Source organism: Bufo gargarizans, chromosome 2 (genome assembly GCF_014858855.1).
Source record: "Bufo gargarizans isolate SCDJY-AF-19 chromosome 2, ASM1485885v1, whole genome shotgun sequence".
In the NCBI taxonomy this organism is placed as follows: domain Eukaryota; kingdom Metazoa; phylum Chordata; class Amphibia; order Anura; family Bufonidae; genus Bufo; species Bufo gargarizans.
Genome location: NC_058081.1, coordinates 99,347,872 through 99,357,290, shown reverse-complemented (window position 1 = coordinate 99,357,290; position 9,419 = coordinate 99,347,872).

Here is a 9,419-nt window from a genome sequence, read left to right as displayed (position 1 = left end):
ACTTCTTCTCACGCTTTAGGGCCCCTAAAAAGCCAGGGCAGTATAAATACCCCACATGTGACCCCACTTTGGAAAGAAGACACCCCAAGGTATCCAATGAGGGGCCTGGCAAGTTCATAGAAAAATTTTTTTTTCGCATAAGTTAGCGGAAATTGATTTTTTTTTGTTTTTTCTCACAAAGTCTCACTTTCCGCTAACTTAGGACAAAAATTTAAATCTTTCATGGACTCAATATGCCCCTCAGCAAATACCTTGGGGTGTCTTCTTTCCAAAATGGGGTCAGTTGTGGGGTGTTTGTACTGCCCTGGCATTTGAGGGTCTCTGCAATCATTACATGTATGGCCAGCATTAGGAGTTTCTGCTATTCTCCTTATATTGAGCATACAGGTAATGAGATTTTTTTTTCCGTTCAGCCTCTGGGCTGAAAGAAAAAAATGAACGGCACAGATTTCTTCATTCGCATCGATCAATGTGGATGAAAAAATCTCTGCCCAAAAAAAAAAATGGAGGGGAAAGGCGTCTGCCAGGACATAGGAGCTCCGCCCTACATCCATACCCACTTAGCTCGTATGCCCTGGCAAACCAGATTTCTCCATTCGCATCAATCGATGTGGATGAATAAATCATTGCCGGGATTTTTTTTTTAATATATATATATATACAAAGTGTTTGCCAAAGCATAGGAACGCCGCCTCCTCCTCAGCTCATATGCCTTGGCAAACGTATCTGTCACTGCAGAGGAGAAAATCCCGTCTTGCAGCGCCGCATACACCGACTTGCGTGTAATCTGACAGCAGCGCAATGCTTCTGTCAGAATGCACATCGGTGCTGCAGCTAGTAGATCGGTTGGTCCACCTGGAAGGTAAAAAAAGAAAAAAAAAAAAAAAAGAAAAAACCAGGCCACAACGCAATAATTTTATTAACTTTGGAACAGAACATGTAACTTTAACTTTTGGAACTAAACATTAACCTGTTTGCTTACTGGTGTTTTTTTTTGTTTTGTTTTTTGTTTTTTTACCTTTATAGAACAAACCTCTCCTTCCCCATGGGTCAATGTGCAAAGCGCAAATCGCCCAAAGATGTGGCGAAGTGCGTTATGCACTTTGTCCCATGTGAAAGGAGACGTTTGCAGCAGCTGTGAGTGAATGGGCCCTAATAGCCCTGTGTGCCTATCCTGGTGAGATGATCCCTATGCTAGGTGTACCTGTGTGTGGTACTTTCGGAAACACTCCCCTAAGCATAGGGCAGGGTGGTCGGGACAGTCAGGACAGAAATAGCGGGTGTCACGCCTTATTCCACTCCTGCTACAGACACGACATTTTTTTCGGGGTGGCGGTCGGTTTGAGGTACCAGCAACGACACTGGGGAAGTGTCGCTCGTGTAGACGGCTAAGTACACTGGTGGATGGGGCCACGGAACCTCCTGGATACAGGAGGTTCGCGATGATCTCTTCCTGAAATTTGAGGAAGGATCCAGTTCTCCCAGCCTTACTGTAGAGAACAAAACTATTGTACAGAGCCAATTGAATTAAATATACAGACACCTTCTTATACCAGCGTCTGGTGCGTCGGGAAACTAAATACGGAGCCAACATCTGGTCATTGAAGTCGACCCCTCCCATGTGGAGGTTATAGTCGTGGACTGAGAGGGGCTTTTCAATGACACGGGTTGCTCGCTCAATTTGGATTGTCGTGTCTGCGTGAATGGAGGAGAGCATGTAAACGTCACGCTTGTCTCTCCATTTCACCGCGAGCAGTTCTTCGTTACACAGTGCGGCCCTCTGCCCCCTTGCAAGACGGGTGCTAACGAGCCGTTGGGGGAAGCCCGCGTGACTAGTTCGCGCGGTACCACAGGCGCCAATCCGTTCTAGAAACAAATGCCTAAAGAGGGCCACACTTGTGTAGAAATTGTCCACATAAAGATGGTACCCCTTGCCGAATAAGGGTGACACCAAGTCCCAAACTGTCTTCCCACTGCTCCCCAGGTAGTCAGGGCAACCGACCGGCTCCAGGGTCTGATCTTTTCCCTCATAGATCCGAAATTTGTGGGTATAGCCTGTGGCCCTTTCACAGAGCTTATACAATTTGACCCCATACCGGGCGCGCTTGCTTGGGATGTATTGTTTGAAGCCAAGGCGCCCGGTAAAATGTATTAGGGACTCGTCTATGCAGATGTTTTGCTCAGGGGTATGCAAATCTGCAAATTTCAGGTTGAAATGGTCTATGAGGGGCCGAATTTTGTGGAGCCGGTCAAAAGCAGGGTGGCCTCTGGGACGGGAGGCGGTGTTGTCACTAAAGTGCAGGAAACGCAGGATGGTCTCAAATCGTGTCCTGGACATAGCAGCAGAGAACATGGGCATGTGATGAATCAGGTTCGTGGACCAATATGACCGCAATTCATGCTTTTTTGTCAGGCCCATGTTGAGGAGGAGGCCCAGAAAAGTTTTAAGTTCGGAAACTTGGACTGGTTTCCACCGGAAAGGTTGGGCATAAAAGCTTCCCGGGTTAGCGGTGATAAATTGTGTGGCATACCGGTTTGTCTCTGCCACGACTAAGTCTAAAAGCTCCGCAGTCAAGAACAGCTCAAAAAATCCCAGGGCCGAATCGATCTGAGCTGTCTCAACCCGAACTCCAGACTGGGCGGTGAAAGGGAAAACTACAGGTGCGGCTGAAGTTGGGGACTGCCAATCAGGGTTTGCCAGCACCTCAGGGACTCTAGGGGCTCTACGGGCACGTCTTTGCGGTGGCTGCGACGGGGTCACTATTGCACGTGCCACCGTACCAGCTTCAACTGCCCTTCTGGTGCTCGCTACTTCACCAGGTTGTACGGCAGTGCTGGTACTAGGTCCAGGAAGGGCTGGGCTGCTGGTGTATGCCTCACCACGTAATCCGACAGCGCCAGCCCCACTCTGCTGCTCTTGAAGCGGATCCTGCGCAACCTGCGGTCTAGCGACACGGGGCCGGGTACGCCTGCTGCTATCAGGGACCTCAGCCTCCTCGTCCGAACTTTGGGTCAGAGAGCCACTGCTTTCTACAGGTTCGTATTCTGACCCGCTGGATTCATCAGATGAGGGTTCCCACTCCTCATCCGACTGGGTCAGAAGCCTGTAGGCCTCTTCAGAAGAATACCCCCTGTTAGACATGTGGGCAACTAAATTTAGGGGTATTCCCTGAGACTACCCAAGAAAAAAAAAGCAAGCCTGTCTTACAAATGGGAGGCTAGCGAAGTACCGGAGGCCGCTGCGGTTGATAAAAAATATCAAAACTGATTTTTTTATCGCCGCAGTGCGTGTAAAATGAATGTGCAGCGATCAAAAAAAAATAATTTTTTTTGTCACTGCGGTGGGGCGGGCGTGGGTGTACGCACGTGTGGGCGACCGATCAGGCCTGATCGGGCAAACACTGCGTTTTGCGTGGAGGGAGAACTAAAGTGACACTAGTACTATTATAGATCTGACCGTGATCAGTTTTGATCACTTCCAGATACTATAAAAGTACAAATGCTGATTAGCGATACGCTAATCAGCGAATAACGGACTGCGGTGCGGTGCGGTGGGCTGGGCGCTAACCGATCCCTAAACTACCTAACCAAGGGGCCTAAACTATACTGAAACCTAACGGTCAATACCAGTGAAAAAAAAAAGTGACTGATCACTTTTTTCCTTTCACTAGTGATTGACAGGGGCGATCAAAGGGGTGATCAAAGGGTTAATTGGGGTGATCTGGGGGATAAGTGTGGCGTAGTGGGTACTCACAGTGATGTGTGCTCCTCTGCTCCTCTGCTGGAACCAACCGACCAAAAGAAGGAGCAGAGGAGCACAGCAGCCATATAACCCCATCATATTTACTAATATGTGGGGTTAAATGGCTGCTGATTGGATTTTTAAAAAATCAGCAGCCTGCCAGCCAATGATCGTGGCCGGCAGGCTGCTGCCGAAATACTGTGCTGCGAAATGCCGGCCCGCGATGCGCATGCGCGGGCCGGCTGTGACGTAATCTCGCGTCTCACGAGAAGACGCGCCGATGCGTCCAGGAGGAACAAATCAACCACCTCCCGGACGCATCGGTGCGTACAGCGGTCGGGAGGTGGTTAAATAGAGCGCTGGTAGATTAATGTGACGTGGCCAGCGTCACATGACTCCTGAGTTCTGATGCAGCTGAGCACCGAGTGATCAGCTTGGCACTCAGCCCTATTGCAATTGTCATGGGAACGGACGACGCCAGGCGCGCTGATGATGTGAGCGCGCCCAGCCGTCCCCGCTTCCCAGAACACCGCATTGCCAAAGTTCCCAGGCGATAGCTTCTCAGGATGTTTCATATTACGTTTTTTGACAAGCCTAGTGGCTTGAATATCTTTAGCTAGTACCCAGGACCTTTCCTCCGGTCCATAGCCTTTCCAGTGTACCAGATACTGTAAGGAGTTGCGGACTCTCTTAACATCCTCAGAATTATTAACCGGTAATGGCGGCGGAGCGAGCTGTGAAGGAACGACCTGTGTAACATGTCTTTTCAGCAGAGATTTATGGAAGGCATCATAGATGTGGAACGAATCAGGTAACCTTAATCTAAACGTCACTGGAATGATTACCTCCGTAATCTCGTATGGACCTATAAAACGAGGTGCAAACTTTTTGGAGGCCACCTTAAGAGGAAAATTCTTAGAGGACAGCCACACCTGATCTCCAACCTTAAAATACATCCCCCTAGAACATATCTTATTAGCTTAGATTTTTTAATTATTTTGAGCCTTCTCTAGGTTCGAGTGAACCCGGGCCCAAACTGTGCACAGTTCAGATGAGACCTTATCCGCCTCAGGGTTAGACACGGAGATAGATGACCCAGAATGAAAACGAGGATGAAAACTGTAGTTACAAAAAAATGGGGAGACACCAGGGGAGGAATTAACATGGTTGTTAATCGCAAATTCTGCCAAAGGAAGGTATTAAACCCACAACTGTTGATCACCAGAGACATATGACCTGATAAATTGTTCCACTGACTGATTAAGTCGCTCCGTCTGCCCGTTACTCTCAGGATGATAGGCAGACGAGAAGGACAATGAGATTTTGGCACCTCTGACAGAAGGCTCTCCAAAATCTCGACACAAACTGGACACCCCTATCAGACACAATGTTCTCGGGTACACCGTGCAAACATACAATTTGTTCCACAAATACAGAGGCCAGAGTCTTAGCATTCGGAAGTTTAGCAAGGGGAACAAAATGTACCATCTTACTGAATCTGTCGACCACTACCTAAACCACAGTTTTACCCTTAGCAGGTGGCAGATTCATGATGAAGTCCATAGAAATATGGGACCAGAGTCTACTCGGAATGGGTAGGGGTTGCAGTTCACCAGCAGGACAAGTCCTAGGAGTTTTGGACCTGGTACACACCTCGCAGGCTAACACATAGGACTTGATATCCTTGATCAGGGTGGGCCACCAATAAGACCTGGATACCAGCTCTTTAGTACTCTTGATACCAGGATGGTACACAAAACAGAGTCATGACACTTACTCAACAGCCGGAAACTGAACTGTTCAGGAACAAACAACTTATCTGTTGGTGTGAGTGTCGGGGCCAGATGTTGTTCTGCCTTAATAAGAGCCGTAAGATCTTGGGACACGGCTGCTAAAAAGACACTAGCTGGCAATATGGTTTCAGGCGGTGCGTCCGTGGGCTGGAACGCACAGAAACTCTGGGATAGGGCATCTGCCTTCACGTTCTTACTTCCTGTCCTGAAAGTGATGGAGAAATTAAAGCGTGTGAAAAACAATGCCCATCTGGCTTGACGGGGATTCAACCTCTTAGCAGACTCAAGAAACATCAGATTTTTGTGATCAGTAACAACGGTAACACAATGTTTAGCCCCTTCAAGAAAATGTCTCCACTCCTCAAATGCCCATTTAATGGGCAGCAATTCACGATTCCCCACATCATAATTTCTCTCCATTGGAAAGAATTTTGGGGAAAAGAAGGCACAAGGCCTAAATTGGTAAGACTAGCGGGACCTTGAGAGAGGACCGCCCCCACTCCATCCTCAGAGGCATCCACCTCCACAATGAAAGGTCTCTCTTGATCCGGCTGAATCAAAACTGGGGCGCAGCTGAAAGCCTTAAGTGTCTCAAATGCTTCAGTAGCCTCAACAGACCAGTTCTCCAGGTCCGCCCCTTTTTTGGTGAGGTTGGTCAAGGGCCTAGCAATTACTAGGAAATCTACGGTAATAATTAGCAAATTCTAAAAAACGTTGAAAGGCTTTCAAGGATGACGGCCTTACCCAGTCCAAAATAGCCAATACCTTGCTAGGATCCATTTTAAAAGCATGAGGAGTGAGAACATACCCAAGATACAGAAACCCCAAAAACACATTTCTCCTGTTTGGCCGTCAATTGATTCTTCCTCAAAACCTCCAACACTTGTTTCACATGAGACACATGACTCTCAAAATCAGGAGAAAAAATCAAAACATCATCAAAGTAAACAATTACAAATTTACCCAAGAATTCTCTAAAAATATAATTCATAAAGTTTTGAAACACAGCTGGCGCATTACTGAGTCCAAAAGGCATTACTAGATATTCGAAGTGTCCAGCTGGTATATTAAAAGCGTCTCCTTCCTTAATTTGAATCAAGTTATATGCCCCCCTTCAGATCAATTTTAGAGAACCAGGAAGCCCCCATTACCTGATTAAACAAATCAAGAATCAATGGAAGGGAGCATTGATTCTTGATCGTAATCTTATTCAACTCCCGGTCTGAGGCCTCCATCTTTCTTTTTGACAAAGAAAAATCTCGCCCCCATAGTTGATACAGAAGGCCTAATGTGTCCCTTGCTGAGTCTCTCTTCAACATTATCTTCCATGGCCTTGCGTTCAGGTCTAGAAAGATTATAGATACGTCCCTTGTGATATCTGGCTCCCTCTACCAATTCAATGGCGCAATCATTAAGTGTTTGGGGCGGTAGCAACTCGGGGATTCGAGGAGGAGAGCACATCCAAATATTAGTAGAGGCAATGTATTGGAATCTGCTGAGACCCCCGCTTTCAGCTTGCACTAAAAGGCAAGCACAAGTCGCATTCAACCCCCCATTTCACCAATTCCCCCTTGGCCCAGTATCACCTCTACTGGTAAGTTTTCTAGAACCAACAGAGAACACATTTCAGAGTGACACACCCCCACAGTCAAGGATATCTCCAGGGTAGAATACTTCACAGTACCACCCACCAGGGGGGTGGAATCGATAGCCATGATGTGGATGGGAGTGGGTAGTGTCAAAATCGGAATACCCAACGCAAATCTCGTATCAATAAAGTTGGCAGCAGAACCTGAGTCAATGAACTCATTACCAGAACATTTGTTAATACCCAAGGAGACAGTAATAGGTACAAATACCTTTTCTTGACCACATTAGGAAATACCTGGTTCTTAAGCTCCCCCATCCTGGTAGATTTACCGGAAGAAGGTTTCTTGGAGCATTGGTTTATCCAATGGTCTGACTCGCCATAATAGAAACAAGCCCCTTGTCGGCGACGCTGATCTCTACGAGTCAACCCGACCTGCATGGGTTCCTCAGAAGAGAAATCGGCTCTGCTCACAGGACAGACCACTGACTGGAGCACCTCCTGGGAAAAAAGCAGACGTTCCTGCTGTCTCTCCCTAACACGTCTGTCAAGTCGAACAGCGAGTGTCATGGTCACCTCTAATGTCTCAGGAAGCTGGTAGTTCACTAACAGGTCTTTGAGATTTTCAGACAACTGTTACCTGAACTGGCTTTTTAGGGCTGATTCATTCCAGCCAGAAGGAACACACAATCTCCTGAACTGGGTACAATACTCTTCGTCAGGTTTGTCTCCCTGTACCAAAGCCTTAAGAGCGTTCTCAGCTACCATGGCCCTGTCAGGTTCATCATACAAGGTACCTAGGGCCTGGAAGAACCCCTCGACAGAGCTGAGACAACCAGCATAAGCAGGCAAGGAAAAAGACCAATCCGGGGGATCTCCCTGGAGACGGGAGATTACAATGCCCACACGCTGGCTCTCAGAACTGGATGACAAGGGGCGTAATCTGAAATAAAGTTTACAATTCTCTTTGAAAGAAAGAAACTTTCTACGGTCACCTGAGAACAGTTCAGGAAGCTTAATCTGAGGCTCCATATCATGACTAGATGTGGAGTGGAGGCACTCTGTCCTGACTCATGTAAATGGAGTTTCTCCCCTAATTCCTCAACCATCTGAGTCAGATTAGAAACATGCTCCGTCAGGGTAACCAAAGGATTCATGATAACAGTGATAATGTGGACCTGTTATTTTGTCACACACACAGGGGGTGGGGTAGTGACCACTGAACTCCACCCTCACCGCTGTCCCTGCCTACTTGCCTCGCAAGTCCTAGTGACAAGGGACAACTGGTCGACAAACCCTTAGCTAGGATAGTGCAGGGAAGACAAACAACACATAAACAGAAAGGTCAAACAAGCCGCGTCAAAACCAAGAGATCAGAACAGGTACCGGAGGAGCAAGCAGAAAATCATCAGGACAAGCCTAAGTCTAACCAGGAGAGCACGCCAAGACCAGAGGATGAGACGGACGGAAATTGGAAGCCAAGCAAGAACAAACAAACCAGGTGAGTATCATGCAGGAAGGACCTCAATAACAGGCAATCTGTGGCCAGCAGATTGCCTGTTTAAATAGAGCGCTGGTAGAGTCATGTGACGTGGCCAGCGTCACATGACTCCTGAGTTCTGATGGACCCGAGCGCCTGATCAGTTCGGCATTCAGCCCTATTGCGGTTGTCATGGGAACGGGCGACGCCGGGCGTGCTGATGACGCGAGCCTTCCCCGGCCGTCTCCGCTTCCCAGAGCACCGCATCTTGACATCTTGACAATAATATACATTTTGTGGACACTAATACATGCCAAAAAGGGCTTTAGAACATATAACTGCAATGCTGAACTGCAAATAGACCCTTATTTGTTTCCACTAATACACGCCAAAAAGGGCTTTAGAACATATAACTACACCCCTTAATGGCAAATAATATTTATTTTTTTGCCACTAATGCACGCCAAAAAGGGCTGCAATTTTCTCACTTCACCACACAACGGCTAATAAGCCCTTTTTTCCCACTAATACAAGCCAAAAAATGCTTTAGAACATATAACTACACCACACAAGGGCAAATAAGACATAGAAATATAAACCTTGCTAATGGCTGTATCAAACAGCACTTGCACTTCAATAACAAAAACAGTTTGCTGGAATTACAGAGCTATATAATAGCAATTTAGATCCGCAGTCAGTGCAGCAAGGTGTATTAGGATTGTTCCTATTACCCAGGCTGTAAACTCTCCTACTAATCCCTGTACTGCTTCAATACTGTGGAATGATTCCTCCCTATCCTTTCCCTAAACTTCTATA